Source organism: Pseudopipra pipra, chromosome 2 (assembly GCF_036250125.1).
Source record: "Pseudopipra pipra isolate bDixPip1 chromosome 2, bDixPip1.hap1, whole genome shotgun sequence".
NCBI lineage: Eukaryota > Metazoa > Chordata > Aves > Passeriformes > Pipridae > Pseudopipra > Pseudopipra pipra.
Genome location: NC_087550.1, coordinates 69,276,960 through 69,301,466, shown reverse-complemented (window position 1 = coordinate 69,301,466; position 24,507 = coordinate 69,276,960). Strand labels below are relative to the sequence as shown.

At 38.0% G+C, this 24,507-nt stretch overlaps 1 protein-coding gene and 1 long non-coding RNA gene across 3 annotated transcripts in view; both read right to left on the bottom strand.

Moving 5' to 3' along the window:
- Nucleotides 1–8,196, bottom strand: part of SCEL (sciellin) — a 69,594-nt gene extending 61,398 nt beyond the window's left edge. The window contains exon 1 of one of the 2 annotated variants that reach the window (XM_064645958.1): nucleotides 8,003–8,196. The gene's annotated coding sequence lies outside the window, so the exon portion shown is untranslated. The remainder of the gene's footprint in view (nucleotides 1–8,002) is intronic. The other variant, XM_064645957.1, reaches the window with a different exon arrangement.
- Nucleotides 8,197–9,538: 1,342 nt separating this feature from the next.
- LOC135409852 (uncharacterized) lies at nucleotides 9,539–16,848 on the bottom strand. The gene is made up of 3 exons (XR_010428384.1): nucleotides 16,140–16,848; nucleotides 15,665–15,846; nucleotides 9,539–11,797 (listed from the first exon to the last, which is right to left on the bottom strand). It is a non-coding gene; the product is annotated as an uncharacterized LOC135409852 (long non-coding RNA).
- Nucleotides 16,849–24,507: the final 7,659 nt, after the last annotated feature.

The following is a 24,507-nucleotide window of genomic DNA, read 5'->3' as shown; positions in this document are numbered from 1 at the left end:
TCTCCAAATCATACCTTGTTCAAATTTCTACACATACACATACGGGAGAGGCTATTAACAACATATTTTGATATATATGGGTAATTTGCCAATTATTTCCAATTCATGTTCTTTTCCATATGGAAGAACTTCTTCTGATCTCAACATTTGTTTTCACATTAGTGGTCTTTGACAATCTTTCAGGCACTGCTTGGAAGGATAAAACTTGAGGATGGAATTTGAATGACAGGAGCTGCAGGTTTTAAAGAAGCCATCTGACCTCCAAAGTAGTCAAACGTGTTCCAGTACTTTAATCATCCTCTCACTGGACTTGGTCCAGTAAGTCCGTATTTTTTTTCTATACTGGGTAGTCCAGAATTAGACACAGTACTCCAGATGTGGGCTTATCAATGCTGAAGAGAAAAAGGATCACCTTCCTCATTTTGCTGGCAATGCTCTTACTAACATTGCCCAAGAAGCTGCTGTCCTCTTCTTGCCTTGAGTGGTGCATTGGTAGCTCATGGTCATCTTATCCCTTTCCTGGAAACTTTCACTCCAAAGACCTTTTAAGCAAAGCAACTTTCCTGACAGTGGGTCCCCAGCAGGTACTGATTCCTGGGGTTAATTCTCCACACGTATAAGGCTTTGCCTTTACCATTGTTGAAGTCAATGAGATTCCCCTCTGGCCTGTTCTCCAGCTTGTCAAGGTCCCTCTGAATGGTGGCATAACCATCTGGCACGTCTGCCAGTCTGCCCAGTTTTGTATCGTCTGTGAACCTGATGAAGGTGAACTGTGCTCTTTTGTCCAGATCATTAATGAATATGGAGAACAGTATTGGCCCCAGTATTAAGCCCTAGGATACACCACTAGTGACTTCACTAGATTAGATTCAACAATCTAAAGAGCAGACCATCCTCCTCGTGATGAAAGACAATTTCTCTTCTCCCTAAGCTGCATGTATACTCTATAAATTGCTTCTTCCCCACAGGGAAGACCAAGATATAATTAATAACTTTGAAAAGAAGTGCATGCTCTGTCTAATTATATATGTCTTCTTTTTATGGGACAGCATTAACCTGTTTCCTTCCTCATTTTCTCCCATTCTTGCCACATCTCATATCTGACAGCCATGGTAGGTAGAAAAAAATTAAGGGCTTCCATGAACTCTTCATTTAATAAGAAACAAGAAGGAAGGAGGTAATGACCCATACATTGGCAACTCTGTAATTAAAAAGTCAATTAAATGTAAACTATCTTGACTTCTGTCTTCTAAATAACTTACTGTAATTACTAAAATGTACTGGTTTATTTTCATTCTTGTGTTGCAACAGAGATTACTACTAAAAAGTTTGCAAAAAGAAGGACTAGTAGAAGCCCAAAATCCAAAATTCATATGCAGGAAGCTGTTTAAATGTAAACATAAATTTGTATTAGAAGCAAAGGAGATGAACATAGTAAATAGGCATGTTATATTGCAACATTCCCACTGAGTCAAATGGTATTTAGTCACTTGCAGTTTGTGTAAGTACTACAGGTGTTGCTCCATGATGAACATTCAAGCTAATCTGAATACAGAGGTACTGTATCTCATTAGCAGTAGTACTATGAATGGTAAAATACCTGACTGCTTTGATTTATCAACAAGGTACAGAATATGCATTCAGGTAAGTATATGATCACACAGTAAAAGCAGACTTTATAGTTAGTGTACAGATGAGTGAAACTTTAACCACTACTTTATATATTTTAATTCCATAGTAAATTTCATGTAAGTATAATATAAATATTAAATATGGTCATGTACAAAATTTATGTTCCACATGACAAGCTTTCTCTGTAGTTGCCATGTACAGTGTGCTGCCGTACAATCAGGAGGAGTCCTAGTTCTGGCCCCTGGGCTGCTCATGCAGAGTGTCTGATCACAAGGTGGCCACATGTCACTTGTATTACTTTCTCCTCATTTTGTATTCAGTGGAGTGGTCCTTAGTCAGTGCTTTGAAGAGACAGTGGTGGACACCCATCTGTCTCTGGTTCCAGGTGGATAGAGCTCAGAATAAGGCACTTGCAAGCCAGACATAAGACATCCCTTGCCCTCAGTAATTCTGTATTGACCACTCCTAGATGACTGCACAAAGCGAATTTCAGGTGGCTCTATATTCAGGGTTCTCTGGCTCCATGCATAGTTTAAGGCAGGCAGACGGACTGACTCAGCTTTGAGTGTAAGTGGCAGACACCTCACTGGTGTGGTGAGGTCACACATCCTCTGGTTATGTCTGACCTTCCCTGAACTCCTTTAATTTCCTTGTTGAGACCTTTGTAAATTCTACCTATAAATTAAGGGAGAAACTTGAGATTTAAGACCAAGACAAGTGTAAGTTCTGAAATCCTCATAAAACAGCACTAAACACAAGAGGTTAGATTACTCCCTTGTAACAGACACAAGGAAGTATCTGCTTACTCTCTCAGTAGATAGGGATTTTCAGGAAACCTGCTTAGGCATGTTCAGGTGTGAATTGTTATGGGTCTTGGACTGGGATCGTGGGATTGCTGCCTCTGCCTCCCAGCCCCATGCAGCACCTCCAAGTCACAGTAGTTATTCCATTTGGTTACACTGAAGCTTTAAAGAAACATGAGACTTGACAGCTTCTGGTGTACTTCAGAATCAGTACAATAGACAGAAAAATCTGTGAAGGGGTTGTTCTTTATTTCTGGTACCACAAGATGAATCTTCAGGAGGCTGCTCATCTGTATGAACAGATTTATTATCTTCATACTAGAGGGAAAGCAGTGCCCTTACTTCTGATTGCAGGTCCTTGCACCTTCCTTTGAGGTGTCTTCCTCTGGGCTCTGTCAGAAACAAATTACTGGCCTGGATGGTGTGTAGATCTAGTCTGGTGTGTCCATGCATCTATAATGGAAAATATTAAAAGCAGAAGTGCCCTTCTTTCTACCAGCCTTTGCAATAGAAAAGAGTGATTCAAAATATGATATCACCATAGAAATGTTACAAATACTGAAACCAGGTTCCCTCTCACTTTTGACCATAATATTTGATTTAATTGATTTAAATTTCCTCACTCTCTCTCAAAAAAACCCAAATATTTTCATCCAAATACTCATTAACACAAAGATCACAAGACAGGACAATATACACAAGTCTGAAGAGGATATATAGTGCTAATTAAATTTAATAACAATCTATTAAGTATTAACATAAATAGAGTCCTCTAAGGAAGTAAGTTTGTATTTTGCCAAGAGCAGCGTCTTGAAGGATGATAGGGCAAGAAATACTACATAGATTATTACAAAAAACTACTTAGAAGTGAATGTACTAATTTTAACTATATTGGATAATACTGAGTCTTTCCGTACTTTCGAAAAATAATTTATTCTTCTTGCACTAGTTTATTGTTGCTGTCAGACACAGGCAGGACTTTTTTCTCCTGTCTCAAAGTCCTACCTTCCATCCCCTTGAAAGGACACTGTCTCAGTCACACTCTGTCTGAAGTAATAAAAAAACTCACATAATCTTCACCTGACTGGGCAACTGCAGAGAATAAAATAGCACCTCACCTTACTATGATCCAAGACAAGAGCAGTTGTTTCAAAATGGGTGGGACTTTCCTACAGACCCCACATACAGACCCTACCCTCTTCAACGGCTGCTTTCTGTACTGCAGAGCTACATCCACAGCAATCCCTTCACTAGTTTACGTTTCCTGCTGGATGATGTAACGACTCAAACCAAAGCAAACCTACACTTCAACACAGGAAACCCTCTGTCAGGAATGGGGCAGTGGGGGTGTCAGGTAGCAACAAATAGTATAGTAGATACTGCTGTTCACTTAAACCTCCTCCACGCATTCTCCATAAAAAGCAATTTAATTGATATTATTTCACAAATAAGGAGAATTTTACTGTAAATAGATTTTTATTTTACTACTCAAGCAAGAAAGTTTCATAATAGAAACTGCTGTAGACTTGAGCCATTCTGTAGCTCAGAGTTCACAGTAATGTTCAGAGTGGTAAAAATAATAGTGTTTTAACAAGGAGGTTCTGCTAGAAAAATGCTGACCTATACAGTCCTATGCACTTAGTCTTTTGAAAGGTTAAACAAATTGTTCAGTAAAATGAAATTGAAATCCAAAGCTGTAACTGTAAAAAAACCTCAACCCACCTGTTGCCTCTATCTGTAAAAATGTAAATTCCATGGGCAGGTCACTGTATTTGGGATTCTGTAGTGACGTACATGTATGCCTTTGTGTAGGTGTCTGCATGGTTTGAAGCAAACAACTTGGTGTCTACTTCACGTTCTAAACTGGGTGAGAAGTATCCAGAAGACCTTAAAAGAGTTTGATGCAATATATGTTTTCAGGGTTTGCCTGAGTAGTCAATGCTGGGCACTTCAAAAAACAGAGTGGCTGCAGAAGTTTTATTATAAAATAAATGTGATCACAGCTGGTGTAGTACCAAAGGGCATCTCTTGTTTTACTCAGACTTCATGAGATGCTGTTTCATTTATGGTTGGTACCCTGCTTTTTTCCAGGTGGCCACAGCTGTGCTGCCTCCTGTCTAGTAAACCAGCAGTTAGTGTGCTCTCCTAAGCAAAAGATATTGCAGTTTCTTAGACTGGGCGTTAACTCACTCATATTTTGCACACGCTTAAAGAGAAAGCACAAGGGAAAAGCAGGAGCTAAAGCCTTTTTCCTAAAGAAAATGTCCAAACTACAAATTGTGGATACAGGAAGTTCCATCTTTCTACATATCGGAGATTAGGAGAAATAACCATCCTGTGGTACAACTAAGAGTTATTTAGCTATTTTATGCTATTTACAAGGAAAATAACAGAATTGCTGCAATTTTGCTACAAAAATGCATGAAAAAAGCCCTTCTTAAAACTGTTGAAGTTAGTGCCATACTTGTGTTGTATGAAGTACTGTTTGAGATTAGCAATACTAGTATGTTTTACTTTTTATACATGTATATAACACAAACATTTTATCATAGAACATGAAAGAAATGTAAAACATCACTTGTCCTGTCTGTATGCTGTGTATCTGTTCATAAGCCTCCTGCTTATGCTTTCATAAGGTAAATCCACAGTTGTGTCTTCTAGCTCTCCTCAACCTCCTGAAAAACGACCAATTTCATAGTCCAGCATAAAATCTGTCCTTTTCTTTTCTTTCAGCATAATTGAGTTTTTGAATTCTCTAGTTCTGCTACTAAAATGTTATTGTTGTATAAAATCTGAAAGGTACTGTATAACTTGAGATATATAGGGAAAGACTATCCAGATGAGTCCACCTCAAAATTTCCAGGTGGCTTAACTATCCCTTTCTAGATTTCATCCTGAGCACATGCTTGCCTGTCAAAGTAATGAATGTCTCTCAAATACCATGGTGTGGTCCTTTTTATTCTCATGCATTCATTCGTCTTCAGTTAACAAGGGAATTACTACAAAAGTTACATACACAAGAGGGATTCTAAGAGTTAAATCAAATAACTGATACTCCTGTTTCTGAACAGATCATGCAACAAAAACTTGACAGCCTTATTCTGGGAGCTAGTGCTTTTTATAAAAGTGATATTTAATCTTCCTTATTTATAATGCAAATTCCCTGCAAACAGAGACCAATGCCGATTTGCAGTTATCGATTCTAGAACATATGTACAAATTAGTGCAATGTGCAGTTTGAGCACTAGGTGGAAACAGAGCAATGAAAATAAGATCCCTTATCAAATCTTCAATACAACGAATGGAAGAGCTTTTTTCCACACACATGACTGAGATCCCAGAAGGAAGAAATGGCAGCTTAATCTGCTTCATTTTACTGGGGGACCTCTATCATTCTCACTTCTTTCGCACAAGAATAAGAGAAAATATTATCCTTAGTGTTCTTCATATTTATTTTTTCATTTTCTTCCCTCTCTGACTTGCTTTAAATTTTCAGATACCTGTATTGAGAGTGCTCAGATACATTTCTGTTGATTGTTGTTCAAGTATTTCAATGGAAATTAGTATTTGAATTGGCAACCTTTCCTCTATTGCTGTTGCAGTTGTGAAAACTTTAGGTTGAACATTTAGCGCTGCTTTTGTCTGCTGCCATTGTATTGTCATAGATTCTAAGCAAATAAAATAGAGAAAATAAAAATTTAATGCTTTCCTTTCACCTACTTATGCAACAAGAAAATCAGAGCTTTCATTCACTCCTCTGTATAACCCAATTCCAAGAGCCTCGTTATTATAGCTCTGTTTCTTCTTTTTTTTTCCATCTCAGGAAAGAGAACTGAAATGATATCTAGCTTTGGATGGTAGCCATATTTTATATATTATGTTGCTTGTGAAAAACTTGGCTCCAGGAAAATCTGTATGCAGAATGAAACTGCAGCGAAAGCCAGCAGAAATAAGGAGGAATGATGTAGCATTACACTGGAAATCACAAAGCAGAAGTGGGATGCACAACAGCAGTGCTGGTCCAAGCATGCGTGGTCAGGATGGGACATCCAGGCCTTCTCATCTTACTTCCAAGAAATGATCAATCTTAGTGTAAGACCATCCATTTGAAAGGATATAGCATGATCTACCCAGCCTCAGAAGAGACTGACCTAGTCATCCCTCATCCCTTTCAGTACCGTCTGCAGACCTTGAATGGTCTAGGTTAAGAAGCCACTATAAGAGCAAGGGGCATCTCTGGTTTAATTTAGAATTCATGACATGCTGCTTCATTTATGACTGTTACCCTCTTTCCTGCAATTTTTTCACTTCTTCCAAATTCTTCTACATATTTTTTTTTTTAGTAAAAACATTGGTGATTACCAATAACTTGTTCCATTTCATTATGCATCTTTGCCCGCTTTTAACACAACAAGAGGGCAGACAGCTGTATCACAGGCCGGTTTTACAAACTGAAGCAGATTTCAACTGCTTGAGGTGACTTAGCCAATTGACTCAGATGCCAGAGCAAGTATTCATACTGGTGGAATGCAGGTCAAAATCTGAACTGAACTTGAAACCTGATGAAGCCTGGGGAGCAACTAAGACTATTGTTCCTGATCCAAGTAAATATAACCTTTTATCTACCAGATAAAAACATTCAGTAAGTTAGATTAAATGATTTTGAACACATTTTCTAAACTCTGTAGGAACAAATGCTGAACTAAACTAAAAGTGGAAATATCAGATAGGTGCATAAGGCTTACTGTCCACATTCCTGAAGAATGCTTGTGTGTGATGGATGCAGTGTAGGTTAGATAGGCCAAGATATAAATGCAATTATAAACTAAAAACTTTGGCTGTGGAAAGGTTTTGAGGAATTCAGTGACAGTTGTCAATGAATTAAAGCTATCAGTGGGATACTGTAAATTTCATCAAAGCTATTTGAAAACAGTTTAAAAAATAGATTCCATAGAACAAGTAGACTCTAATTTAGTACTTTGTCCCTCACAAGATGGTCATCCTAATCCTTATCCTTACAACCATCTTTTAGAGGAGACACATTAAATAGCATAGAAATCTCCTTGCAGTATAATAAAACAATCCTTTGCTTACAATTGAAAGGTATGAACTCCTAAATAAAATATAGCAATTGTTAAACACATCTTTAAGAGGTTCTTGTGTACATTCAGTAATATCTCTACTTGAATGTGTCAGAAGATACTGGCATGTCTTCAATTTGTCCTATTATTCCAAATCTACTAAGTATGTAGGAACTGCATTTTATATCAATGGGACTTTTTAGTACGGCCTAGCTGCATGATGGAACAGTCTCCTGATGCCAACAACATATCAGTGCTAAAACAAGAAGGAAAAAAGAACTTTTCAGGACAATCAGAGCCTAGATTACAGATGGCAGGAGAAATCCTATCCTACAGATAGAAGAAATTCTACTTGTAAATTAAGCAGAGGTTATATGGAAAACACTGAAAAGCAAACACAGATGTTCTTTTTTCTTTTTTAAATTTTCAAATTAATCCCCATTTCCAAGTTCCACAGATAAGCATATTGCTATAACACGGACTTACCAATTTTGGCACTGAAGAGTGTAGGCTGGGAGAGCTTTCCAGGTGCAAAAACTTCCACTGCTTGTAAAACCTCTGATGATTTGACTACTGAACAGAGGATGCCTAATGCACTTCCAGTTACTACTTCCAACAGCTAAAATCCCTTTTCTACCAAGATTCAAGTTTCAGGTTAAAGCAGACTGAAAGTTTGCTGTTTCCTACTTTTGCTGGCTGGCAGTTGCTGTTGGCGACTGAAAGTGTTACTAGGAGTGGTTTTGGCTCTGAAGAGGATAGTTGTGAGTCAACGTGGGACAAATCCAGACATGCCCAGGTTTCCTCCTGCTCTGTAAATGCACTGATGTGATACAGAAATCTGACTTTGATGATCTTTAGATGCAATAAATATATTTGCCTTTCTGACACACAAAGGCTGTGTTCATACTCAGCCCAATAGGTATGTGACACAGGTTATTTTTTGAGGCACTCTAAATTGAAATGACTTCCTTTCCTGCAAGGTCAAGCATGAGTGATAAGCATCAAGAGTGAGATCCTGGCTGCTGTGAAGCCAAGAGAAAAATCCCATTGATCTCAACAGAATAATGACATTACCTCAAGATGTTGCAGACCGCTTTGGAGGAAATGTCCCACAGAATCCATTTTCTTCCTCTCCATCTTGATGTTCTAGCCTCTTCTTTGAATCCTCTCCATCTAGAGCCAACCTTCTCTACCAGGAAACCCCTCATGACAAATATCCCTTCCTGTTTCCACTGTTTCCTCAGACAGGCTGCCTTTATATTCTAGTTTGTTTTGGTCAAATTACATTCCAGCTAATACGGTAACCTGAAATCTTTACACACTCATTTTTTTTTCCAGGTGAATGGCTGTTTTAAAGTAAGAATCTTTCAGCTCAGTTCTTTAGAACATGTCTTCATGCTACACATCATGAGGATAGTAATTGCTTTCCTGGATTTAGTATCACACAAGTCTTGGCAGTGTAGAATGTCTTCTGCAGACAGACTGGATTTTAAGCAGGCGACCAGCAGGATGCTGTATTCATTCACTGAAGATACTAATTGACACAGTAAAAATGGAACTGCATATATGAAATGTTAAAGGAATATATTCAGTAGACAAACTGAAACTGTGCTTTTGCAGCAGAGGACATCAGGAATTTGTGTTCCAAATATTTAGAAATAAGTTGGTCATAGACAGAAACAGATATATATAACCATATTCTTTGCGGTCTCTGCCTAATCCTGCTATCTCCAATAAACTGAACAAACAGACATAAAAACAATTTTCAAAATGTTTGTTAAGAAAATTCGAGGAGAAATGAAGAGAGAAAGAAATAAATAGACTCACTCCAATGAAGTAAGGATTTCTCCATCAGTGGCTACATATATCACCTGCTTATTCACTTATGTATTTATGGGGTTTTGTCCCTATTATATAGTAGAATCACAGTAATGAAAGAGACATCCTGTAAAGGCCATTGAACTTCTCTTAATTTTGTTTATATTAGAATGCTTTATTTTTTTCAAATAAAGTGGATTATATCATAAATTATCAGACAGTGTACTATAGATTTATTATTTAGATAATAGATAACAGAAAATTAGATCTTTGCAGCCAAGCTAAATCTGCTGCACAAGTATTTGCAGAATATACAGGGAATTAAAAATTTGTTCATTACTCAAATTAGGCCATCAAACTGTCAGAGCATGGAAGAACGCTCAAATGGTTCTCAGATTGTTTTCCATCATCCTTTAACACTGTAAAATTTATTTGCCATTGGACCTCTGAGCAAACAGGAGTAGTGTCTCCCTTAGTTGTCAAAAAGTTTGACAGTACTTGATTAAAATGTAAACACCTTAGATGCAGAGCTGCTTGTAAGATACTTCAAGAAGTTCAAAAGTATTTTATCTTATATGTCTTAAGTTATTTAAATAGACTGATGGACTTAATGACTTTATTGTGAGTCTTGGATAGCATAAACTACAATTATATTATACAATCAAATAGAGCAGTGTGAGACAATAATCCATGGACAGTACTGAAAATACCACTTATGCATTAATATATTAGGTTGACACAATCCTTTCCTATTGAATTAGTCCATAACTAAAAATTTCTTAGAATTTTTAGCATACTTGATCATAAAATCATAGCGTATCATTAAGCAGCAGTTCTAACAGCATTTTAATAAGACAAAACTGTATTTAGTGTCAGTGATGAGTGTAACTCTAAAAACATACACAGTCTGCAAGTCTGTAATTCTTGGATAGTAATTCAGGACATGTTAATTTTATGTCAGTCCTCCATCACCCCATCAAAACCTTTGAGTCAGTGCCCCTTGCAAAATGGCATAAGTTCAAGAACATATCAAGGAGTCGAGAGCTTAAAGCACTTGCAGTCACTAACAAGTATTATCATGCACTCAGAATAATTGCTACTAAAAAAGCCAGGAGCTATCAAGCAACATTTTAATCTTGGTTCAGAGTAACTACTGTGTATTAAGCCCCCCTCTGCAGTTTCTAACTGGAGATACTTAGAAATGCTTTCTTTTTCAGTTGGAATGAAAGGAACTATTGAACAACTCTTATTGACTGGTGTTTCCTCAAAGTACTGAGGAAATCACAACAGATTTTCAGTTACAAGTAGGCACAACTTCTCTTTCATTGTTTTATTTAGATTAATTATTTTAGATTGGTTTTAGATTAACAATCTAAAAACTAGCTGGATTTTGACTAATAACACATTTTTGCATTACTATGTTTTAAATAGAAGCCTATTTGGCACATGGAAAAGGAAATCTTATCTTCCTACACACAATATATAGAAGCATGTGACTTGTACTTTCAGAATTCAGTTCATAGTGTTTTGTGTTAACCTACTGTACTCTGCCTTCTATGACTCTAAAGAAGACTAAACTCAAATTATAGAAATACATATTATATATAAATTGAAATAGACTACTTTTGTTCTTAAATAAAGAAATTACAAAACCAAGTAATCCATTACAATGCAGTGTGGACGTGATACTTTAATACTAACAGAAAAAATTGAAAACTCCCAGGAGGTGGGAATTGTTTCTTTCATGGAAGGTAGCTCAGGAATTGTTTCTTTCATGGAAGGTAGCTCAGCAATAAATGCCTTTGTCTGTTCTTCAGCATTGAAATGACACATCCTAAACTATTTCAAGGCAGAATGGGCAAATGCCAGGCTTAAAGATGGCAAGAAATTCTTGTAAAATCTGCTATGAACAAAGCCAGCCCCAGTAGCTAAGGCAGAAGAAAATATAATGTAATTACTTCCAGTGTTCTCATGGGACCCTGCTCATATTCATAACAATGAGAATTAAAGCTATGCATCACTCTTGTCATTAACTAAGCTGTTTCTTTCCACAGGTGTGATGCAAGAAGAAATGAAATTATGGAGGCATAAACTGTCCTCGGGAGGACTGTCACCAGGACACAGCTTCATTGTGCAGAGTGACTGCATGGGAAAGCCCCTTATTCACAAAGTAGCAGGTAGAAATATCTTGCCTCCTGCTTTGCTAGTGGAGAACATGCAGGCTAGCAGACAAAGAAGTCAGCTGGTCACTTCACCTTTGCAGAGCCACTGATCTCACTCTCTCCTCCCACTGTTACAGAGTAAAGATCTGCTACAGTTTGACTGATTAGTTTTGTTTTATTTTCTTACCTATTCTCCTGACATATAAGAGAAGTTAACACCCAGTTCTTGACTGCTTAAATTAGTTTGGAATTATTGGAGATAAGCCAGCTGATTATGACAGAGCTTGGGATTTTCTTTTCCCTATAGAAAAAATTGAGCCGCACAGTTACATCAGAGCTTTTTAGCAAGGCATTAATAAATCATGTAAATCAGATTACTGATACTGATAATTACTCACAAGCAATACTTTAGAGCTCAAGTTCCTGAAAAGAACCAGGTGCCTAAAAATATGTATTTCAATTATTATTTGTGTACTGAGAATGTTTGCCTTCTTTATACTGTTTGATGGTATGAAATTAATGAATCACTTATAGAAATACTATGACAATGTTTTGCTTGATTCAATGTTATGTTTGTATAAAAGTAGAACTAGTATGAATAAAATCTGCTCCATTTTGAGAATTTTTTCTTATTAACAGGGTGCCTAGGTTTATTCATTGTCTTTTAATAGCAGAGTTTGTATTCATCTCACAAACAAAGAAAAATACTGGTAAAAAAATGCTGTTTCTCACTGTCATGGAATATAGCAACATTATTTTGATGACTGGACTGATTATCTGGACTGAAAAAAATCTACATGTCCAGAATCTATTCAAGGAATCTGTGGGAGAACAAAAAGGGAAAGAATGTCTGTTGACTAAACAATTTCAGAATTGTGTCACTTGATCTACCTTGTTATTTTGCACACTGGCAAACTGCTAAAAAAAAAATTTAAATAGTTTGGCTCTTGTGATTCTTCCTTGCTTTGTGGTGTTATATCCAACCCTGGATGTTCCAAAACCCTGCTTTTCTATTGCTTTAAACAAAAGCTGCTGCTTTGATCATCTCTAGTGTGTGCCAAGACACAAGACAGATACTCCAATGGTGTAGTTGTGCACCCTTAGAAGAAAATTTATTATTGAAGAAAAAATTATCTTTGCCCTTGAGACTAGAGAAAGGATTTACTTTTCCTTTGCTTCCTCCTGCTGCGGGCAAAGTGCCTCTGCAAATGGCCACCTACTCATCATCAGGAGGGGAGATGTGTGATTAATGCAAAGGATTACTACCCCGATCTTTTATTGTCACGTGGGCAAGTCCCCTAACTGTGAGATGCCCTACTCCCACTTTTTAGTGGAGCTGCTGATGGTAAACCTCCATTAGAAGCTTTAAAAACAAAATGCAAATTCATGATGATTATTTACTATTTGCAAGGGACATTCTCAAGCATCTTGGAATTCTCCTTTAGAAACATAAGTATTTCGCTACTTTATAAAGCAGAAGCTGTGGACAGGCATACACCATGGCATACCAAAACTTCTACTTAGGAGGCAGTGCCAATAGCAGGTGTCACATTACTTGCTATTGTCAGGGGAGGTGGAAAAGGGACTGAAGGGCTCCCACTGGTTGCAGAACTGGAAAAATAAAGGCAACGTTGCCCTCTTTCCAGCCTTCTGGAAGAAAATCCAATTAGGGCTGTTACCATATTGAAAAGTCTCCCTTTGCTGCCAAAATGTTTTCAAAAGGCAGCCTTACAGTGGTATGTGCTGGCCAGCACATCCAGATAGCATTTTGGGAGGGCTTTTTATCGGTGTTGATTTGCATTTCATTTATTTATTTATTATTGATTTTCTTACCATTTTAAGACCAAGCACTGAATTAGTTTCAAAAGGTAGTTTCTCACTGCTAAATAGAAAGGGAGAGGCTGTAGGGTCAGCTTGGGATACTCGACCACCCATGTTACTTAATTTTCTTCTCTACGTGAATGCATTGTGGACCACACCAACTAGCTGTCTCCCAGGCAAATTTAATAGACACATGAAAAGCCACAGGTAGCAGGGACATAAGCCAGTCTGTAACCATAGGGTCAGGAATTGGTCCCCTGCCCTCTTCTATTAGCAGTGTAGATGTAGCCAAGGGTTATGTGTTAGGTTAAATGGCCAATGGTATTGTAGTCAGCACATGCTGGGCAGCACACTCTGACACTGGCATCATGAGCAGCACTGGATTACTTCAGCACCAGGAAAAGCTTGGAGGATACTTGAGCTTCTTGTGTTTCCTAAATGAAGTACATTGGTATGGGATGAGTCAGTTGCTGAAAGCAGGGTCTTTATTGACAGTGAGAAGAGCACTGTGAGTTATCCAGGTTTTAGTCTAAGTTCTACTCTTCTCTGGACACTGTGTCTTCTCATGATATTCCTGGAAAACAGTGGTTGAGAGACAGAAGGAAATTTTCCTCTGGAGTACAAGTCGTGAGAACTGTGAATGAGAAATTACATAACTGGCAAGTGGCATTAAAGCAAAGAGCTGTTTAGGCCTATCATGAAGCTGTAAGTATTGTTTCAAGGAGATGGAGATACCACCATTTCACAGCAGCAGTGAATGGCAGCTTGGTGTAGATTGATTGGATTTGCGAACAAAGGAAACCATCTACAAACAATTCTCAAGAATGCAAAATGTGCAATGAACTTCTCTACATGTAAAATTGAAACACAGAGCAACACATATGTGTCTACACTGGTTAATTAATAAAAATACCACAACTAGAAAATGGTTACAACTAAGTGCTAAAACAAATAGCTTAATGGAAGGACTGAGTATAGAATGCATTCACTTCTAAAATTCAGGGGAGAAAGGAAAGAAGAGAAGAAGGAACAGAGAGAGGGAGGAAGGCAGGCAGGAAGGTAAGCAGGAAGGCAGGCAGGCAGGCAGAAAGGAAGGAAGGAACGAAGGAAGGAAGGAAGGAAAAGAGAAGTGGAAGAAAATATAAAAAGAAAAGGAGAGAAATCATGAAAAGGCTTTATATTTTATTATTTTTTAAATTTTCCTCATGAACTGCATGAGTAAATAAAAATTTTATATTAGAGCATTACAGAAATTCTACAAAACAGTCTTCACAATTGACATATTCTGTGTTTCTTTTTTGTTTTAACAGTTTTTGCTGTAGTAGAGATCTGTGCTCCATCTCCTTCACATTCCCTAAAATATTTGAGACATAACCACCAGGGCTGTGTTAACAGTTCAGAATGACTCAGTCATAATCTTCTGCCAGATCAAACCCAACTGTCCCAAATCAAGCAGGAGCTCCATGGTTTCAGTTAGACGCTCCAAATATGCCCTTCTGAAAACAAACATTTTCCCTTATTTCCTATGATCAGACAAGAAGAGCTACATCTTAAAAATGGTCTTGAAATGTTTCTAAAATGCCAAAATAGTAATGTTTATTAGTTCAAGTAATTCCCCTGTAAGCTATTATCTAGGGCTGATTGTTTAAATAAAATTATAAATTTATACTAGAAATAACATTTATTGATACATCTACTCTGCTGTAACATTTTTGTACAGGTGAAATGATCCCCTCCAATGACCATGCATGCAATCTCTCTCAAAAAGAAACAAAATGAAAAATAAACCCATTCACTATTTAATACGGTCCTGTCATGCTTTCTTCTAAATCTCAGAGGTATTTATACTTATACAAGAGTCAGCTACAGTCCATCATGTTGTTCCAGCTCTACATTTGTAGCAGCACAATGCCATTAGTCATTCCCAGAACCATAGCTATTAGAGATTGAAGTGACCTTTTAATGTCATCATATCCTACCCTGATTTCTACTATCCATGGCAACAGACTAATGTCAAACACACAATTATGACTTCACTGCAAAATGTAGCAAAGGAGAGGCTGATTTAGTTGTAAGTTACATTTCAGAAGGCACAGCCCTAGCCTTTGCCATCCAAATGAATTAAAGTAATTTACATTCCATCTGCAATTTGTTCAATAAAGTATTTATAACAACCCACCTTGCTTTGGTACCTAAATAAAAAATTTCTTTTATTTTTATTTTGGGCAGAGGAAGGAAAATTAAAATGGCCAAGTCATGGAAAAATTAATGCTTGATCCAGGAATCTTTCAAACAAACTACAGCTATTTTATAGAGCTGGGTGACATCGTTTATCTGTCTTCCTTACCCCCATCAAAGAACGAAGACTCCTATCTTGCAGGGATGACATATAGACAGGCCTATGTCCATTCTATATAATGTGGACTATAGTGCAAACTACTTCTCAGTTGTATCCCTCATCCCCCTGAAGGAACCACTCTGCTCCACATCAGACTGAAATAGTGTGTCTGCAATACAAGGAGCTGGAACCTAGGAAAAAACACAAGGTTAACAAATATTGTAGTGTAAATACACTTTTGGTGGTAAGCAATTACTTCTATCTGCTGCATGTATCTATGTATGCATGCATCTGAAATTCTTCACTTTGTAAAGATATTTCAGCTTGATTTAGACTAAATGCTATATAACAGTGTCAAGTAACACTACACTTATGGGAGGTAGCCCTTCCTCAGGGGTAGAAATAATCACCCTGGGCCATTGCCATGCTAACACAGATCTATTGTTTCTAGGACCAGAGCTAATGTGTATACAGGGCTACTTACTAGACCTCATCTGCTCATCTCAAGTCCGTTGTACTTCTGGAAACTCACTTGTGAGTTTTCTTGGTATAAACATAGTACTGTAACATAATGAAAACAATAATCAACACTCCTTTATTTGTGGTTAATGAAATTGCTACAGCAAATTTATTTCACTTGCAACAAAAATTGCTTAAGAGATTGAATTCCAAGTGTAATCACATCAAGATCATTTATCAAGAATTGAGATGTGTGACTCAATTTTGTAGCTGGACCTCTCTCTCTAATAGGATTTAAATGACATTTCAGAAAGAATTAAAAACCTCACAATTATTGCAGAGGGTTAGAGTCCTATAGCATCTCACCTCTGGTATAAACCCACAGGCTATAGAGGCTAGAGACCTGCGGTAATATAGCACTAGGTAAGACATGTGAAAGGGAAATTACTTTGTCATGAAGAAGATTCATTTTCCACTGATTCAGTAATCAAACATAACAAGAGAGATGCATTCTTAGTTTTTAATTTATCTCTACTTATATTGACAAATTCATATGAAATAAAACAGATACATTGAATTAGATAATTTCCCTTCAAAAGGACTAAACAGGACTGTGTAAGGGCTTACTTAAGGAGTTGGCCAGGAGCTTTGTAAAACACACTGTTGGGAAACTGGGCATCTATGGTTTTATATTTCAAGGATGATGCAAGATTTTTCAACCTTTAAATTACAGCTTGTGCAAGCAGTACTCTATTACTTAACAGATTTGCAGATGTGTCCAGCTTCAAGGTAATGGGCATTGCATTTCTGTCATTCAAGAAGCTGAGATTCAAAATAAATCAAAGAATGAATTATTCCTATCCTCTCATTCTCTATAAGCTTCTAAACACTACTTGGAAGGATTTTAGCAGAGATAATAATAGATTTGTATACAGACACTCTTCAAAGAGTTTACAGAGAAAGGTAAAAATTTTTTATCAAAATTTTAGAAACAAAAGATATGAGAGGACTTTACTTGAACCAGTTAGAAAAGCAATCACTGCCAAAGCTTAGAATAAATGTGGTCCAAGGTCTAGGCCTTTCTATTACACCCCTCCACCTCTGCCCATTCCCTAAAAAAATCCAGTATAAGAGGACAGGGGGACAGAGGGAGGGAGAGAGGAAGGAAAGAAGGAAGGGAGGGAGGGAGGGAGGGAGGAAGGAAGGAAGGAAGGGGGAGAGTAAGGCAGGAAGGAAGAGGGGCAGGAAGGAAGGAGGAACGCAGGAAGGAAGGCAGGAAGGCAGGAAGGAAGGAAAATTGGTTCTGGAAAGTTAGAATTGATAATATTTTATGACAAAGTGTTTTTCTTCAACTGTTGAACATAAGCCATAAAAAGCTGCATACATTTATGCCTGATAATATCTTTTGTGATTCAAGCTAAAATAACAGTTATTTCTCAGGAATAAAAGCTGAGCTCAATGAAAGGACATAATGTTATCTGTGTACAACCACTGGGAAACACTGACTAGCATTTTCCCTTTGACCTTACATGACAGTGTTGCATTCCAATGGAAAACATTGCCAAGTCTCAGTTCAGCATAAAAACAACACTGAGGAAAACATTCTGTAGCAAATACACAGAACTAAAACCTATTTCAATAAAAAAGGAGTCACAGTTGGAGCCAACAGCATCTCTGAAAACCTTTTTATTCTCTTGCCTCAAATCTGACAGGCCCATTGTAAATTCAATGAACTACAATTAAAAGAAGTGTTTGGGATAAACTAGAATTTTTTTTTTGTACTAGGACTCAGCTGACTTACATATCTTATCACAAGATGCAAGGATGTGGTAACCATGCCCTTCTTGCTGTGTGACAAAAACTTTAGAAAAAAAAAGGCCATGATAAAATTAGAAATAGAAAACTTGAAAGCTTAATATTCTGCAAGCTATTCTGTAATACAGGAATTATTTTTTTTTTTAACACTTCAGTTTCATGATTTGGAGCTTGTGGCTGTCACTTTACAGAAATAAATCTCAAAGGAGAGTCAGATTTGTGTGGGACTTGAATAAGGTGCCACCTCAGCTCTCTTAAGTTTCTCTTTGCATTGGGTTGGAAATACCAGGCTGTTAACCTGCCCTTTCTGAAATAAAGGAAATGCTATATTTTACTTCTAAACACATAAGATTTTGCCAGATTTTCAAAGGCGTTAGTTGAAATGGATCTTCTGAAAATTGACGTCTCTGCAGTGTTGTTTTCCCTTCTAAATAAAAATTTTCAGACTCTGATCCCTGAGAAATTTTTGATTTCCCAAAAAGGACAGAAAATAATAAAGCCACTGTCTGTAAAAGCAGAAGTGATACTTTCCCTGTATTGCGAAAGCCAGAGTTCTCTCCCTTTTTCACAGATGGGACAAGGACACTGAAGAAGTGCTTTTTGAGGGGTCCCCTCCTCATCTGTACTGCCACTGCCCAGGCTGGGCGGGGAGAGATGAAGATTCCCCACATGTAGGTGCCCTACCAGCTCCAGAGGAGACTGTGGATCCAAGAGGAGATCCAGGAAGATCTTAAAAAGAAGTCTACCTGGTTATGTCTATATTGGCAAACTGAGAGACAGACTCTGACGCTGTGATTTCGCGCTCTCTACTGTGGACAGCGTGCCCCTGGTATGGTTCCAGCCCTGACCAGCTAGCAAGTTAACAAACAAATCCTGAGCATAGATCCGGAGTTAGAAAAAGCCAGGCACTATTTCCCAACATATGGAATGTAGCAAGCTTGTTTATGAGACTTCAGTAGCATGAGCAAGGCTAGTCCGTGCCAGCTGGCCAGAGGATTGAAACATGGATCCTGGCACTACTGAATTTGCAAGTACTGGTGTCAAAGACTGAAACAGTTAATGATTTATGCATTCTAGGATTGCCAAGGGACTTTTGCAGGCTTCTGCAGGACTTTTGCATTATACCTCTGATGGCCCATCAAAACCCATCCCCCCTCTGCCAGTCCTGAAAGGCAGGAACCAGGCCAGACACAGAAACTCTACACAGGCCCAGGGAGAGGTTGGAGGCTCGAGGCATGGCCCTTGACACTAACCATGGATATAATAACTCACAACTTCTTGGAGTGTGGGGGCTTCCCTCCTTCACCCCCAGCAGATCAAGGCCACCACTTCAATTGACAGACATAGAAGCGGCAACTACCAAGTTTCATCACTGGACTACGTGGACGGTGGCTATATACATCTGTCCGCTCTCAGCTTTTCTTTCTCTTACTCTCCCTTAGCCTTATCCTGTCTTTCCTTTCTCTCCCTTATGCATTTTCCCCCCAGGGGTTATCCCTATGATAGATAATATAGATGGCAACACCCAAAATGCCTGTTAAACAAACACCTGTTAAAACAAAATTGTTAAAATAAACCCTACCTATATATGTTTTCAGACACCGATTATTCAGTGTCGTTTCACTCTAATCCACCCCGAGGGAATTACTGATAAGAACCTGGGTTACCCCCCCTTTTTTTCCGGAGTGGATCGTAACAACAGTATCTCATGTGTTGATGAGACAAGTTGTGGTGCTTACTACTAGGAATGGGATGAAGTCAGTATGATCCTTGACATTAATAATTCTTGTGGAAAGGCCAGGAGACCTAGAGAGGTGAAGAAACAGCTTATATCCTGTAAGTCAGTAAGGGCAAATGTTGATTTGAGTAGGAATGAAAGCAGGTGGAGTGAATGGATGTGCTGTTTGGAGGAGAGAGGGGAAATAGGCTCCTCCCAGCACATTTTTGACATTAAAAGTCCAATGATTTTTTTTTAATTTCCCAGTGTTTGCAGATGCATTCAATATTTTCAAGACAAGATTTTTTTTGTTCCTTTGTATCTTGGTCAACTATTTTTAACAGCTTTGGGAGCTATTGGAATACGGTAAACCAAAATAGGCTTTCCATGTCATGGACTTCTGTAATTAATTCAAAACACTGAGTAAACTCCTTCAAATTCGTCAATTTTTTTTAGACAAACTATTGTGATGTATCAAAGGCTAATCAACAAGATTGGAAAGGAGCAAATGCAAATCTACTAAATCACTATTCTTTATAATCTTTTCAAATGGATTTACTAACTGTAGACAAAGTTGACATTAAGTTCAGTAGCAAAAATAAACTCTCTTTAATAATTTGAATTTGCTGGAAAGGTTCACTGCTGCTGAAGCAGTAGTAAGAAGTCAAATCAAATCTCAAGCAGTCAAGTTTACAAATTTTAATAATTGCTTTTTTTTGGAGGAGGAGGCTGTGGTAATTTTATATCACTACACCTTTCTGAGATTATCCAATTGGCCAGGTCAAAAATCTGCTTCCATTACCTTCAAATTTACTTTGAAACAAACAAGGATTATTTCAACTGCACTTGTAAAGGAAAAAAAACTCTTTTAGAATCATTAGTTTTCAATTCCTTTCCTTTATCACTCTTACCACAGCTAAATCAAAAGGTTATTAAACACTGTCCCTTCTTTAGGAATTCAGTAAGATAGATTAAATGCTAGGGTTTGACTATTTGATTTAATTAGAAGGTAAATTTAGTTTTGGTACACTGAATCACTAAAGCATATTAACAGCCATTTCAGTTAGGTGTTAATTTAAACACCAAACCAGAAAACATTTTGCTTGTCCCTGAGCCCAAGCTGATGTACATATTTTCCTTTTACTTAGAGTGAGATAAATTGAATGCTGATTTTATCTGACATCTGCTTTCGCCGAAGTTTCTTCATTTCCTGTATGAACCTGTTCTGCAGTGGCCTTTTCACTAATGAATAACACACTAGATTCTAATGAAAGATAAAATATCTTAAAGCATTCCTTACTGCCTTATGAAATAATTTTTTCACCCATTGCCTCCTCACCACATCTTCATTAAAATGCCACACCCATATAACAACTCATAACAACATCATATAGAATATGCAGATTTAAGGAATGTAGGGGCCCCCAAGCAAATTTTGTTTCCAGCAAGAGTCACAAGAAATAGTCAATTAGAGATATCCTGAATGTGAGTTTAAGATGGTCAGAGGAGAGAAAAGTCTATGTCCCAATCACTTAACATGGCACCTGCTGTCTTGGCGGCAGCACTGCTTTTCAACTCGGCTCTACAGGGACATTTTCCCACTACACCTTTAAGCAGTGCTAATCCTTACAAGTCTAAGTCGGCTAATGATTTCACACCACAGGAAGTCAAGTTGTGGAATGACAGCAGACTACAATGTGCCAAGTACCACAGATACACCAGAGATGTTTATGTGAAGTGAAAGATGAACAGAGAGACATCCTTCAGAATTAACCAGTTTTCTTTCTACATAAAAGGGTCTGGGTTAGAAGCAGTATTATGTGTGGCTCTGTATCCAACACTGCAACAGCAAATCTGCTTGACTGCTCCCTATCCCCCAAATCACATAGACTCACCCATCACTTTCTTGTTTGGTTTTAATGTCCTTTATATGGATTGACCTTCCATACATATCCCAAGTGTCACACCTGATACCTTTCATCTGCTTCACCTCCATGAAGTTACCAATCAAGTACTTGATCTGAAAATAAGACTGCAGTGAGGTTCCATAAAAATAGCAATTGAATTTTGTAGCTTTTCTTTAGGTACCTCCAAAGGCAAAGATGATAATGGAGTTACCCACTCTGTGTCAAATTGTATAAATATTAGGGCACTCACCAGGACCTGAGACATATTCCACCTCTTCTCCCAAGCCTCTGAAAAGGTAACCTAAACATGGGGGCATTAGTCATGCAGAGAAATGAACAACTGGCATGGTAGTTCAAGGAATAGGAGGAAGGGGCATCTAGAACCAGAGTAGCCTGGTAGTGAAAGGAATTATCTAGGATGTGGAGAAGGCGGATTGGACCTCTCCCTCAGCAGAGTAGTGATCTGAATCTTAGTTTCTCAGTGCTTGAGCATGTGATGAAATGATAAAAACAAAAAAGCAAAGGGAACCTTTCAACCTTTGAAATTAAGAGTGTGAAGGAAAAAGCTGTCTTCAGAAAATTACTCCTAGTAGTGCATCACAAGTAGAAAAAAGCTTTGCAGAAAGAAGCAAGGCACAAAAAGACTCATAGACTATATGCTGTGCCAATTCAGATACTGTACTTGGCTTGATGGTGCTGTATCATGAAGTACTAGTCAGTCTTGACTTAAATGCTTATTCAGTGCAGAGAATCACTACTACCCTCAGGAAAGTAATGTAAAACCTACACCACCTCAGTTGCCAAGGTAGAGACCTTGGCACAGCTGCAAAAGCATCGAGGAATTCTTGAACTACCGTGCACAAAGGGAGTTTTAGTCCATCCTTTACTTTTTGCTCCCTCCTGTATTTCCTCCAGCCAAGACACAAAGAAGTTGCAGAGCCTTGTTCTGCCCCTCACATCTAACATGGTGAACCTTCTGGTGAGCACTCGGAGAACTTGTTTCATCCACAATGCGTGCTGACACTGCAAAATGCTCTCACCACTCAGTTCATGTTTTTCCTTATCTAATTTCATCCTAAAAATTCTTCCTCTTAAAGAACAGATATAATGTCACTGGAAAATAAGACGAGGAACATTAATAATTATTTATTTTATTTTTTATACTGATATTAAATAAGCATGTTGCAATCGGGTATATCTGTCTCGTATTGGCCTCATTAGCCACCAGCGTGCTTGTAACAAACGTGGATAGAGCCTTCCTAAATCTTCGTTCACGAAGCCTAGCCATGATGAAATAAGCATGTCATGGGTCTGAATCTTATTTATTTGTTTCTCTACAAATTTGATGTTTACATATTTAAATTCTATAGGCACATGGGAAAACATTGTAAATATTTATAGTCCTTTGGATGAGGAGACCTGAAAATTAGCAGAAAGTTTTCCAGACTGTAGTGAAGACAGTGAACACTTGCTTTCCTAGATGAAATGTGCCTATTTTCACTTTGAACACTTGCCAGGTGGCAAGACTGAGTTAAAGTACATGGCAAACATGATTTCTGGGTAGATTTGAGCTGTCAGTTGAGCCTGCTCTTATTGCCCGTGTGCACATGCTGGATCCTTCATGGAAAAACTTGGTATCCACCCAGCTAACCTGGAACTGACTCAATGATAAAACCATCTCAGGACCTGCTCCAATAAGCATTATGGGTGGAAGCAAGCCAGCTCTCATCACCTCCACCTGGCCCAGCCTTCGAACCCCTTCCTACCAGGCAGTGAGCTGTCATAATACATAACTCCTTATGCAAACACACCCTTGGCATCACACAAATACACCAGTGTTTGACTTGCCTCTGAGTAAGGGACTGCAAGGGACAGTTGCTTCATCTGTGATATCCAAGTGCTACAGATATGGCCGGGCTGCTCAAGGGGGAGCACAGCAAGTTGTAGAACACAATTCACTGGTTGGAGAACTGGGAATCCAACCCTAGAGCAGGTGGTGTGATCAGCGCAGACACAGTCATCCTTTCCCCACTAGATCCTTACAGAGGTTGTGTGCAAGCCAACACCAGAGAAGTTGCAACTGAGAGAAGTCTGGCAATGCCAGCTCCTGAAGCTTATTTGAAGCTCATGTCCTTCTAAGTCTTAGCTTGAGAACTAGTATCAGCCAGTCATGCACTGAATGCCCTACCTACTTTGCTTACGTGCCTTTTTTTTTATTTTTGGATGTGTGGAGGGTGTCTGTTTTTATTTCAATCACTGACAGGGCCTGTGCTGAATGCTGCAGATCAGGTTTGGTTAACCAGCATTGCTCCAGGGCTTCACGCTGTGTACAGATTCCCGCACTGCACAGCCAACTTTTTCTTGTTTGGTGACTCCTCCCTGATTCATTGCCCACTTTCACCCCAATGCCTGTTTCTATTTTCTGCACTTCTTGTGGTTCTGCCCAAATGCCTTCTTACCTGCATTTTCAAAGATCTGACAACAGTTTTGTTATTTTTATCCGTTCTTATTTTCAACTGGGGTTTTTTTTTTTGCTTTTCTTTATGTCAACTCTGTGATTACCTGCAACACCCCATTGCATAAGAACATAAACACATTGTTCAAAGGTTGGGGATTTTTTTTTAGATTATTAACAACTACAATTAGATGATAATACTGAACTCTACAGAAGACTAGTAGACATCTACATTCAATACATAGCTCAAAACTGGCAGTCCTCATAGTTTTTTGATATATTTTTTAACTTAAGTGACAGAATTTATTGCAAATTGATTTGGAATAAATATTTAAAATAATGATGGATAACTATCCAGTGGTTTACTAAAATCCACATAAGAACTATGCCACTTTATTCCTTCCACCCAGTGTTTTGTTCCAGCAAACTTTTTTTTGAATCATTAGTGTGATGTAAAATCCCTGTTACAATGATTTTATTTTCTTTTATCTGTATAATT